Genomic DNA, 13,698 nt, shown 5'->3' on the forward strand with positions numbered 1-13,698 from the left:
TCAGAAAGAATATTTTTACGTTAAAATATAAACACGTTTATTTTCTAACAGGAAATACATTACATTTGATGAAAACAACACAGTTTTTTCAAAATTTTGGATGTACGTGTTTTGAAATGTAAACTAAGCTACCACATAACATAGCTATGGTAAGAAGGGTTGATTCAATTATATTTTGAGTTTTTAGAAAACTCGGTTGTCCCACCATGCTTAGAGATCGTGTCAATCACATCGTAGTGCACTGAAATGTGTACCTGATGAGACAATGAGACACACTTCACTTATTTATAGGTGTCTTTGGCGTCGAAACGATGTAAATGTTTCGTTTTGAGCTTCGTCGTCGTCGACTTTCTTTGGATCTTTTCAGACGAACATGAATTCCAGATTCCAGGAGTCTAGTCTGAGACAGTGTCATATACCAGATGCTGCAATAAACGTACGCTACCAGTTACCTTTATTAGATACACTTTTTAGTTTTCATTTCTTTTGGCCTGAAATTCAGATGATAGGCAATGAAGGTACAATCAGTTGATAATAGAGGGAAACAAACTGTTATTTTTATTGTTTTACTAGCAGTTACCAGTAATTTTCAAAATCAAAGGCCTTAGCTTTCTTGGTGAAAGCAGTAGAACCATTTATGATGGTATGTGATGAAACTCTACAATTTTTTAAAACATAAGTAGACAAATCAGGTACATAGGCCTATTATTTCAGTATTCATAGTTGAGGGATTCAAAACGTAAATAAAAGTTTTAGGTTTGGTTGTACGAATATACATACAAATAAGTCTCGAAATCCTATTTAGTCGAAAAGTGTGAACTTCTGTCAGTTTAGGTTGTTTTTCTATCTAAGGCATTTCAAGTGCCAATAAAATCCTTCGATTAAAAAACATCCACTTTCGGCTCTTTTAATTTAATTTCCATCTAAGATATTTCAAGCGTCATAATGATAGTTTGTTTTTTGTCACTACAAAGAAAATATATAACTTACGTACGACCGCAAAGTTACTGCGGTTCACAAGACACGAATTCACTTCCTCTTTAATTTAATTTCCATCTAAGATATTTCAAGCGTCATAATGATAGTTTGTTTTTTGTCACTACAAAGAAAATATATAACTTACGTACGACCGCAAAGTTACTGCGGTTCACAAGACACGAATTCACTTCCTCTTTAATTTAATTTCCATCTAAGATATTTCAAGCGTCATAATGATAGTTTGTTTTTTGTCACTACAAAGAAAATATATAACTTTACGTACGACCGCAAAGTTACTGCGGTTCACAAGACACGAATTCACTTCCTCTTTAATTTAATTTCCATCTAAGATATTTCAAGCGTCATAATGATAGTTTGTTTTTTGTCACTACAAAGAAAATATATAACTTACGTACGACCGCAAAGTTACTGCGGTTCACAAGACAACGAATTCACTTCCTCTTTAATTTAATTTCCATCTAAGATATTTCAAGCGTCATAATGATAGTTTGTTTTTTTGTCACTACAAAGAAAATATATAACTTACGTACGACCGCAAAGTTACTGCGGTTCACAAGACACGAATTCACTTCCTCTTTAATTTAATTTCCATCTAAGATATTTCAAGCGTCATAATGATAGTTTGTTTTTTGTCACTACAAAGAAAATATATAACTTACGTACGAACGCAAAGTTACTGCGGTTCACAAGACACGAATTCACTTCCTCTTTAATTTAATTTCCATCTAAGATATTTCAAGCGTCATAATGATAGTTTGTTTTTTGTCACTACAAAGAAAATATATAACTTACGTACGACCGCAAAGTTACTGCGGTTCACAAGACACGAATTCACTTCCTCTTTAATTTAATTTCCATCTAAGATATTTCAAGCGTCATAATGATAGTTTGTTTTTTGTCACTACAAAGAAAATATATAACTTACGTACGACCGCAAAGTTACTGCGGTTCACAAGACACGAATTCACTTCCTCTTTAATTTAATTTCCATCTAAGATATTTCAAGCGTCATAATGATAGTTTGTTTTTTGTCACTACAAAGAAAATATATAACTTACGTACGACCGCAAAGTTACTGCGGTTCACAAGACACGAATTCACTTCCTCTCTAATTTATTTACGGTTCCACAGTCGAGTTTATGTTGTTGTACGGCCTAAGGAAATAAACACATATGTGGGTTTTGGAATCTAACTTAGTTTTAAAAGCGTTTATTTGCGGGTCTGCCATGTTTCTTGTTCTACTGTATAAGTAATATTGGTTTTACCCCGAACAAGAAAATAGCTTTGGAAATGCTAATAAAAATGTAAACTTTAAAAGGGAAAATGGTCACTGCGCGTTATTTTTTGGAGATAGATATATAGGCTACCACAGCGGACTTATTTGTAGTCCTTTTCGAAATGTACAATTCCGGAGTATAATATTCTGTTAGTCAGTATTAACAATGAAAGCGCTCAAATATATCAAGTTTCATATTATACAAACTTTTCTCTACATTTTATGATTAAAATATCGATGTATAATACCTAGAAACCTGTCCTAGTTTATTAAGAACCCTATAGTGAAAGCCGTATCAAAATCAATTAAGTAGTTTATATCATATCGATGCACAAATAGACCAACAAAAGCGACTTTTATTTATACTAAAATATAAGTGCAGAGAGTTCTGAAGTCTCAATATATTTAAGAGTTCCCTCCGTAACAAAAAGGTAAAGATTTCTCATATACTTAATAAAAAAATATATTTATTGATTAAAAATTGCACATTAATATGTTAAACCGATTAATAACAACGTTAAGAAATTGAATATTTTTAAACTAAAATTTACTATTATAATAATTATGTAAATTTGTACGTAAAAATAAAGAAAAAGGGCACAAAGATTTAAGATATAACTATCATCACTGAACGACTGACCTGCGGATACTTAAAATGTACGCAATCCCGTCCTTCAAAAATCATCTTAAACTGAACGACTGACCTGCGGATATTTAAAATGTACGCAATCCCGTCCTTCAAAAATCATCTAAAACTGAACGACTGACCTGCGGATATTTAAAATGTACGCAATCCCGTCCTTCAAAAATCATCTAAAACTGAACGACTGACCTGCAGATATTTAAAATGTACGCAATCCCGTCCTTCAAAAATCATCTTAAACTGAACGACTGACCTGCGGATATTTAAAATGTACGCAATCCCGTCCTTCAAAAATCATCATAAACTGAACGACTGACCTGCGGATATTTAAAATGTACGCAATCCCGTCCTTCAAAAATCATCTAAAACTGAACGACTGACCTGCAGATATTTAAAATGTACGCAATCCCGTTCTTTAAAAATCATGTTAAACTTAACGACTGACCTGAGGATGTTTAAAATGTACGCAAACTCGTCCTTCAAAAATCATCTTAAACTTAACAACTGACCTGCGCATATTTCAAATCCCCGCTTCAAAACCAAATTCATGGAAGAAAATTCAAATATTTATATTCCATAAACTGCATGTTTTGGACTATGATAATTAGCTACGTAAAATTAGTTATAACGATGAATGTTTAATATTATATTTTCTTAAGATTTATGGGATATGACAAAAACACAAAATTATTAAAATCTGTGATTAACGTTTAGCTACGTGAAACTGTTCCAACTACGAATATTCAATATTACTGTTCCCAACATTTATAGGATATGTCAAAAACACAAAATTATAAAAATCTGTGTTTAATGTTTAGCTACGTGAAACTGTTCCAACTACGAATATTCAATATTATTGTTCCCAACATTTATAGGATATGACAAAAACACAAAATTATTAAAATCATTATCACAAATTATTTTCAATTTTATAGCTTCTTAACATCAAAAGCTATGAAGAAAAAAAACAAATTATTTAAATTGGGGTTTAACATTCCATCTACTTCAATTTATGTTATTTTATATTGTGTACCTAACTACACTATTTAATATTATAATTTCTTAACATTTATGGGATTATAATATACGAGTTTTACCAGTTGCTAATGCAACACTCGTCACAAAATGTGACTATTCCGAGAAATCATTTTCAATCATTTATGGGATGGGAAAACACAACAAAATGATAAATTACGAGTTTTATTAATTGCTAACGCAATTCTCTTGCAACATATTTGACTATTCAGTGAAATTACAGTTACAGATGAAGTTTTCCCTGGGAACGAGATGTAATCTGGAGCTGACAAATACTACACCCTGTAAACATATGGGAGTTGTGAGGCGAGAGTGAGGGGACACCCCGGGGATGAGAGGGTATACTGTTTAGTTCCCTTGAAGCTATGTGGGAAGTTACAGTTGAAGTCTTCCCTGGGAACTAGATGTAATCTGGAGCTGACAAGTACTACACCCTGTAAACATATGGGAGTTGTGAGGCGAGAGTGAGGGGATACCCCGGGGATGAGAGGGTATAATGTTTAGTTCCCTTGAAGCTATGTGGGAAGTTACAATTGAAGTCTTCTCTGGGAACTAGATGAAATCTAGGGCTGACAAGTACTGCGCCCTGTAAACGTATTGGAGTTGTGAGGCGAGAGTGAGGGGACACCCCGGGGATGAGAGGTTACAGTGTTTAAAAATAGCCGCTATGGAAAAGGTTACTTTCAGATCTTTGACAGACTGATTGTTGTTGGTATTCTACATCAGAACCAATAAGTTTACATTATATTGTTTCAAAATCAGCACAAAATTCAATTTAATTATTTCTAACACAGCCAGTCTTGTGATCATGAAAAGGTTACTTTCAGATCTCTGACAGACTGATTGTTGTTGGTATTCTACATCATGAACCAATAAGTTTAAGATAGTATATTGTTTCAAAATCAGCACAAAATTCAATTTATTATTTCTAACACAGCCAGTCTTGTGATCATGAAAAGGTTACTTTCAGATCTCTGAAAGACTAATTATTGTTGATATTCTACATCATGAACCAATAAGTTTAAGATAGTATATTGTTTCAAAATCAGCACAAAATTCAAAATAATTATTTCTAACACAGCCAGTCTTGTGATCATGAAAAGGTTACTTTCAGATCTCTGACAGACTGATTGTTGTTGGTATTCTACATCAGAACCAATAAGTTTACATTATATTGTTTCAAAATCAGCTCAAAATTCAAAATAATTATTTCTAACACAGCCAGTCTTGTGATCATGAAAAGGTTACTTTCAGATCTCTGACAGACTGATTGTTGTTGGTATTCTACATCATGAACCAATAAGTTTAAGATAGTATATTGTTTCAAAATCAGCACAAAATTCAAAATAATTATTTCTAACACAGCCAGTCTTGTGATCATGAAAAGGTTACTTTCAGATCTCTGACAGACTGATTGTTGTTGGTATTCTACATCAGAACCAATAAGTTTACATTATATTGTTTCAAAATCAGCACAAAATTCAAAATAATTATTTCTAACACAGCCCAGTCTTGTGATCATGAAAAGGTTACTTTCAGATCTCTGACAGACTGATTGTTGTTGGTATTCTACATCAGAACCAATAAGTTTACATTATATTGTTTCAAAATCAGCACAAAATTCAAAATAATTATTTCTAACACAGCCAGTCTTGTGATCATGAAAAGGTTACTTTCAGATCTCTGACAGACTGATTGTTGTTGGTATTCTACATCAGAACCAATAAGTTTACATTATATTGTTTCAAAATCAGCACAAAATTCAAAATAATTATTTCTAACACAGCCAGTCTTGTGATCATGAAAAGGTTACTTTCAGATCTCTGACAGACTGATTGTTGTTGGTATTCTACATCATGAACCAATAAGTTTACATAGTATATTGTTTCAAAATCAGCACAAAATTCAAAATAATTATTTCTAACACAGCCAGTCTTGTGATCATGAAAAGGTTACTTTCAGATCTCTGACAGACTGATTGTTGTTGGTATTCTACATCAGAACCAATAAGTTTACATTATATTGTTTCAAAATCAGCACAAAATTCAAAATAATTATTTCTAACACAGCCAGTCTTGTGATCATGAAAAGGTTACTTTCAGATCTCTGACAGACTGATTGTTGTTGGTAGTCTACATCAGAACCAATAAGTTTACATTATATTGTTTCAAAATCAGCACAAAATTCAAAATAATTATTTCTAACACAGCCAGTCTTGTGATCATGAAAAGGTTACTTTCAGATCTCTGACAGACTGATTGTTGTTGGTATTCTACATCAGAACCAATAAGTTTACATTATATTGTTTCAAAATCAGCACAAAATTCAAAATAATTATTTCTAACACAGCCAGTCTTGTGATCATGAAAAGGTTACTTTCAGATCTCTGACAGACTGATTGTTGTTGGTATTCTACATCAGAACCAATAAGTTTACATTATATTGTTTCAAAATCAGCACAAAATTCAAAATAATTATTTCTAACACAGCCAGTCTTGTGATCATGAAAAGGTTACTTTCAGATCTCTGACAGACTGATTGTTGTTGGTATTCTACATCAGAACCAATAAGTTTACATTATATTGTTTCAAAATCAGCACAAAATTCAAAATAATTATTTCTAACACAGCCAGTCTTGTGATCATGAAAAGGTTACTTTCAGATCTCTGACAGACTGATTGTTGTTGGTATTCTACATCATGAACCAATAAGTTTACATAGTATATTGTTTCAAAATCAGCACAAAATTCAAAATAATTATTTCTAACACAGCCAGTCTTGTGATCATGAAAAGGTTACTTTCAGATCTCTGACAGACTGATTGTTGTTGGTAGTCTACATCAGAACCAATAAGTTTACATTATATTGTTTCAAAATCAGATCAAAATTCAAAATAATTATTTATAACACAGCCAGTCTTGTGATCATGAAAAGGTTACTTTCAGATCTCTGACAGACTGATTGTTGTTGGTATTCTACATCAGAACCAATAAGTTTACATTATATTGTTTCAAAATCAGCACAAAATTCAAAATAATTATTTCTAACACAGCCAGTCTTGTGATCATGAAAAGGTTACTTTCAGATCTCTGACAGACTGATTGTTGTTGGTATTCTACATCAGAACCAATAAGTTTACATTATATTGTTTCAAAATCAGCACAAAATTCAAAATAATTATTTCTAACACAGCCAGTCTTGTGATCATGAAAAGGTTACTTTCAGATCTCTGACAGACTGATTGTTGTTGGTATTCTACATCAGAACCAATAAGTTTACATTATATTGTTTCAAAATCAGCACAAAATTCAAAATAATTATTTCTAACACAGCCAGTCTTGTGATCATGAAAAGGTTACTTTCAGATCTCTGACAGACTGATTGTTGTTGGTATTCTACATCAGAACCAATAAGTTTACATTATATTGTTTCAAAATCAGCACAAAATTCAAAATAATTATTTCTAACACAGCCAGTCTTGTGATCATGAAAAGGTTACTTTCAGATCTCTGACAGACTGATTGTTGTTGGTATTCTACATCAGAACCAATAAGTTTACATTATATTGTTTCAAAATCAGCACAAAATTCAAAATAATTATTTCTAACACAGCCAGTCTTGTGATCATGAAAAGGTTACTTTCAGATCTCTGACAGACTGATTGTTGTTGGTATTCTACATCAGAACCAATAAGTTTACATTATATTGTTTCAAAATCAGCACAAAATTCAAAATAATTATTTCTAACACAGCCAGTCTTGTGATCATGAAAAGGTTACTTTCAGATCTCTGACAGACTGATTGTTGTTGGTAGTCTACATCAGAACCAATAAGTTTACATTATATTGTTTCAAAATCAGCACAAAATTCAAAATAATTATTTATAACACAGCCAGTCTTGTGATCATGAAAAGGTTACTTTCAGATCTCTGACAGACTGATTGTTGTTGGTATTCTACATCAGAACCAATAAGTTTACATTATATTGTATCAAAATCAGCACAAAATTCAAAATAATTATTTCTAACACAGCCAGTCTTGTGATCATGAAAAGGTTACTTTCAGATCTCTGACAGACTGATTGTTGTGGGTATTCTACATCAGAACCAATAAGTTTACATTATATTGTTTCAAAATCAGCACAAAATTCAAAATAATTATTTCTAACACAGCCAGTCTTGTGATCATGAAAAGGTTACTTTCAGATCTCTGAAAGACTAATTATTGTTGGTATTGTACATCATGAACCAATAAGTTTAAGATAGTATATTGTTTCAAAATCAGCACAAAATTCAAAATAATTATTTCTAACACAGCCAGTCTTGTGATCATGAAAAGGTTACTTTCAGATCTCTGACAGACTGATTGTTGTTGGTAGTCTACATCAGAACCAATAAGTTTACATTATATTGTTTCAAAATCAGCACAAAATTCAAAATAATTATTTCTAACACAGCCGGTCTTGTGATCATGAAAAGGTTACTTTCAGATCTATGACAGACTGATTGTTGTTGGTATTCTACATCAGAACCAATAAATTTACATTATATTGTTTCAAAATCAGCACAAAATTCAAAATAATTATTTCTAACACAGCCAGTCTTGTGATCATGAAAAGGTTACTTTCAGATCTCTGACAGACTGATTGTTGTTGGTATTCTACATCAGAACCAATAAGTTTACATTATATTGTTTCAAAATCAGCACAAAATTCAAAATAATTATTTCTAACACAGCCAGTCTTGTGATCATGAAAAGGTTACTTTCAGATCTCTGACAGACTGATTGTTGTTGGTATTCTACATCAGAACCAATAAGTTTACATTATATTGTTTCAAAATCAGCACAAAATTCAAAATAATTATTTCTAACACAGCCAGTCTTGTGATCATGAAAAGGTTACTTTCAGATCTCTGACAGACTGATTGTTGTTGGTATTCTACATCAGAACCAATAAGTTTACATTATATTGTTTCAAAATCAGCACAAAATTCAAAATAATTATTTCTAACACAGCCCGTCTTGTGATCATGAAAAGGTTACTTTCAGATCTCTGACAGACTGATTTTTGTTGGTATTCTACATCAGAACCAATAAGTTTACATTATATTGTTTCAAAATCAGCACAAAATTCAAAATAATTATTTCTAACACAGCCAGTCTTGTGATCATGAAAAGGTTACTTTCAGATCTCTGACAGACTGATTGTTGTTGGTATTCTACATCAGAACCAATAAGTTCACATCGTATTGTTTCAAAATCAGCACAAAATTCAAAATAATTACAGTATTTCTAACAAAGCCAGTCTTGTGATCATTTACTGACAATTTCACTTTCCCCGACATTCCTCACATCAGTTTCACTACTAATATAAATAAAAATGTACACGTAAATTTACACATTTTACAATCACTAAAACAATTTACAGTTTTGTTTATGTTACGTAACAGTAGATTTCGAAAAAGCAAACGTTAAGTACGTTTAAAGCATTAAGAATAACAGCATAGAGCATAAAAGCTTTGAAATATGGAATATAGCCTACTTTAGAAAGGGACCCCAATGTGGGCTCAGCCGAATATACTCAGAAAAGCTAAAAACATCGTCCAGGTCTAACGCTAAAAGTTATTTTCACAATCAAATATGTTAATTATGAGCAAGTTTTGTGCTTTTGTGTTCAGGAAGATCTAAATATTCATTTGATTAGATAAACAAATTTTCTTAAGTTTTGAAGTTTTGAAGGTCTCCCTTTTTATGATCGCTAATGAGTTTTGTAACTGATATTTTGAACTTGGAAATATTGAAAGCTAATAACAAGTATTTGTATAATAGTGGACTACATATGATTTTTATGACAAGGATGCAAAAACAGAAAAGACTACTATCTACCTATTTGCATACTAACGTTTCTTTGTAATTATCAACTAAATAAAATCGTCCAAATTAAAATCTGATTGTTACTTGGAATTTTGACCACTGCAAGAAGTTGAAAAGGTTTACCATAGCTTTTGCAATGGCAAAGCAAAACAGTTTACCACTTTCCTTAAATACAGTAAGAGACGATGTTGCCTCCTTAATACAGGTGTTTTAAAATGTTCTAATTTATATTCAAATACGAAACACGTGAATGTTATATTTCAAACTCGATTCCGTTCACTATTTAATACTTTTATGTGTTAATTTCAAAATTTAAAGTCCACATACGTATAGTAGTTATAGTTGTACTAATTGTACATAGCCTAGCATCTTTAGAAACACAGCAAACCGTTTAGCCCCACACTTGTTTATATTATATTTAAAATTGTAATTACCTATTATATACAACACAGCAATCTCCAGGAATGTCACAGAATAACACTTTACTATTTGTCGAGAACTAAACACTGTAAATGTTAGCTGATTACCCGTCTCACTGAGCAAACGGCAATAACTGCAATTTTTATACATCGTTAAAAACAAATGTGTTCCCTTACTGAGGTTTTCGCACAATCCAACTTTACGATGCAGGTCTACACTCATCGTCTGCTGGCAAGTAACATTTATTTCCCAGATAATCGAGATTACTTTGCCCGAACTACGCAATGTAAGCTCATATCGATAGCCATCGTTGTGTCTCATTACACGAACATCTCGCGTGTGTTACATTAGAAGAGTGGGGTCGTGGGCTGGGCTGGTCGAGAGTGGTGAGGTAATCCAGCTGGAGCTGGTCGGTGCAGCGGCCGCATACACAAAGGAAGGGGCGCGAGACTGCACAAGGACCTTGACCGTACGTAGCTTGGGACGGCGGTGTGGCGTGGTGTGGCGTGGCGTGGGCTGGGCTGGTCGAGAGTGGTGAGGTAATCCGGCTGGAGCTGGTCGGTGCAGCGTCCGCATACACAAAGGAAGGGGCGCGAGACTGCACAAGGACCTTGACCGTTCGTAGCTTGGGACGGCGGTGTGGCGTGGCGTGGGCTGGGCTGGCCGAGAGTGGTGAGGTAATCCAGCTGGAGCTGGTCGGTGCAGCGGCCGCATACACAAAGGAAGGGGCGCGAGACTGCACAAGGACCTTGACCGTTCGTAGCTTGGGACGGCGGTGTGGCGTGGTGTGGGCTGGGCTGGCCGAGAGTGGTGAGGTAATCCAGCTGGAGCTGGTCGGTGCAGCGGCCGCATACACAAAGGAAGGGGCGCGAGACTGCACAAGGACCTTGACCGTACGTAGCTTGGGACGGTGGTGTGGCGTGGTGTGGGCTGGGCTGGTCGAGAGTGGTGAGGTAATCCAGCTGGAGCTGGTCGGTGCAGCGGCCGCATACACAAAGGAAGGGGCGCGAGACTGCACAAGGACCTTGACCGTTCGTAGCTTGGGACGGTGGTGTGGCGTGGCGTGGGCTGGGCTGGTCGAGAGTGGTGAGGTAATCCAGCTGGAGCTGGTCGGTGCAGCGGCCGCATACACAAAGGAAGGGGCGCGAGACTGCACAAGGACCTTGACCGTACGTAGCTTGGGACGGCGGTGTGGCGTGGCGTGGCGTGGGTACGCGATACAAGCCTACTACTACACGTGCAGCACCGCCGCCATCATCTACTACTGTACGATCATGCAGGGTCGTGCATTCGTCCAAGAGTAAATATTTGAATATCGCCTTCAAAAATTAATGAAGTCTGCGATGTAATTGTTACCTTCTTGTTTATGTACCTTATATTGAATTTTACTCTTTGAACACATTGCAATCGCAAACCGGCTTGGGAAATATCGTTATAAGATTCAATCATTAAATTCCACTCACATTTTTCTGGACGTTTCATCATTTATGAATAGAAATAAATTAATATAGCATCTAATTTGTATATAACTAATTCTTCTTTCCCTTATTTAATTTTAGATTCAATTACTTCGAAAAAAATTGATTTAGGAAATTGAACTAATTCTTTCCTGATTCGTTTCTGCTATTAAGAAACGCGTAGACACAAATCTCAATATGGGATAATTATTTATGTAACAAAGTTAACGGAACACAGAAAACAGTAGGTCAAATTAATGTTCATTTTTTCGGGTTTAAATGTACATTTCTCCATTACTGCCTTATTTGCTAAAAGGAATACGATGGGTCACATAACCACAGGTCACCAAGTAAACTTTTAATGATCATTAATAGATTTTAAGACATTTATTACTAGATTTTGAGCCCGGTATGACAAAATATTATAAGAGAGGCGAATAGTAAAATTATTTGTTACAAGCGTTATATTGTAATATAGATTGTATCATCAAATAATGATAAAAGGTGTCAATACAATAAGAATATAGACTATAATATAATATTTGTAAGATATGTATTCTAAATATATGAAGTACATTAATATGTATCAAATCATTAATATAATGATTAGACAAACGTCGTTAATATATAAATTAAATTAACAATGCATGATTATTTCTAGTAAAGTTAGAAACCATGTCTAATGTTCGTACAGCAACTATCACGATCAGGATCCCCAATCACGAAACATGTTCGTCAGGCAGTATATCACCGCATGTGATGAGTTACGAAATGTTATTATTCCGTTTATGCAATGGAAACCTTACTGTAATATTTATGTCTAATCGAGTTAACTACCACTCATCGTAAAGGAAGAAATGTTAATTTTTATTACAGGTAAGACATTTCTGTTGAACAATATCGAAAGTAAATAAATGGTTATTTTTGCATTCTAACTATACCAGTAACCATACGTGATCATTATAATGAAAGTTATTAAATAATAGAAAATTAAATATCAACATAAAAGAAACACAATGACAAAGAGAGAAAGGGATTCTGAGATCCAAATCGAAGACACGATCGCCCCACGACCGACAAACGAGTTTTGCCCACGACGGAGCAGAGACCTGCTCGGGCTGGAAGTGAAAGGTTGCCTGATGCTCTCACCAAACATTCAACATAACTTTGTCAACTGTAAATGTGTACAGACCTGTTATATAAATATTTTACATGATAATCCGAATGGGTGAGTAATCCAAAGCGTGTTGTAACGATTGAGGTGTTCCACAGACACTTCACAGAAACACACGACACGTCGTGTAGCGGCGACAACACGTGTTACTACGGAGCGCGGCACGGCACGAACTGAGGGTCGGCGCGTAGCGGCAGAACACAACAGCTGTTGATGGAGGAGGGGCGTGAGGGGAGGTTCCCCCACCACATGCGCAAAGGCCGGTTCACAGTCACAGCGTGCCCGACACTCGGATTATCGTACGTGAGTGTACGTCACAGTAGATCTGTTCATCAGTTGCATTCCGGAACAAGTTACATGGCAAGTGCCAAGTTTTCTTGTTGACTCACGTACTCAACGAGAACCGATGAAAATTGTATAATACCATGTGCGTACACTGCGGTAACAAATTTGTCTCTCCCTGGTTCTGGTAAAGTACACAAATATTCTAGAGGTTTTGTTCCCTAGAAACCGACATGTCCAAATGTACCAGGGACGAACACAATGAGTATATAAGGGTGAGGGGGGTTATACGCTAAACAACATGTGGGTACACTGCGGCAACAGATTTGTCTCTCCCTGGTTCTGGTAAAGTACACAAATATTCTAGAGGTTTTGTTCCCTAAAACCGACATTTCCAAATGTACCAGGGACGAACACAATGAGTATATAGGGGTGAGGGGGGTTATACGCTAAACAACATGTGGGTACACTGCGGCAACAGATTTGTCTCTCCCTGGTTCTGGTAAAGTACACAAATATTCTAGAGGTTTTGTTCCCT

The 13,698-nt window shown here is 34.8% G+C and overlaps 1 protein-coding gene across 1 annotated transcript in view; it reads right to left on the minus strand.

Moving 5' to 3' along the window:
* Positions 1-13,040, minus strand: part of LOC124358594 (fat-like cadherin-related tumor suppressor homolog) — a 798,539-nt gene extending 785,499 nt beyond the window's left edge. The window contains exon 1 of the mRNA XM_046810900.1: positions 12,897-13,040. The gene's annotated coding sequence lies outside the window, so the exon portion shown is untranslated. The remainder of the gene's footprint in view (positions 1-12,896) is intronic.
* Between the last annotated feature and the right edge of the window lie 658 nt (positions 13,041-13,698).

The sequence above is a fragment of the Homalodisca vitripennis genome, chromosome 3 (genome assembly GCF_021130785.1).
Source record: "Homalodisca vitripennis isolate AUS2020 chromosome 3, UT_GWSS_2.1, whole genome shotgun sequence".
In the NCBI taxonomy this organism is placed as follows: Eukaryota; Metazoa; Arthropoda; class Insecta; order Hemiptera; family Cicadellidae; genus Homalodisca; species Homalodisca vitripennis.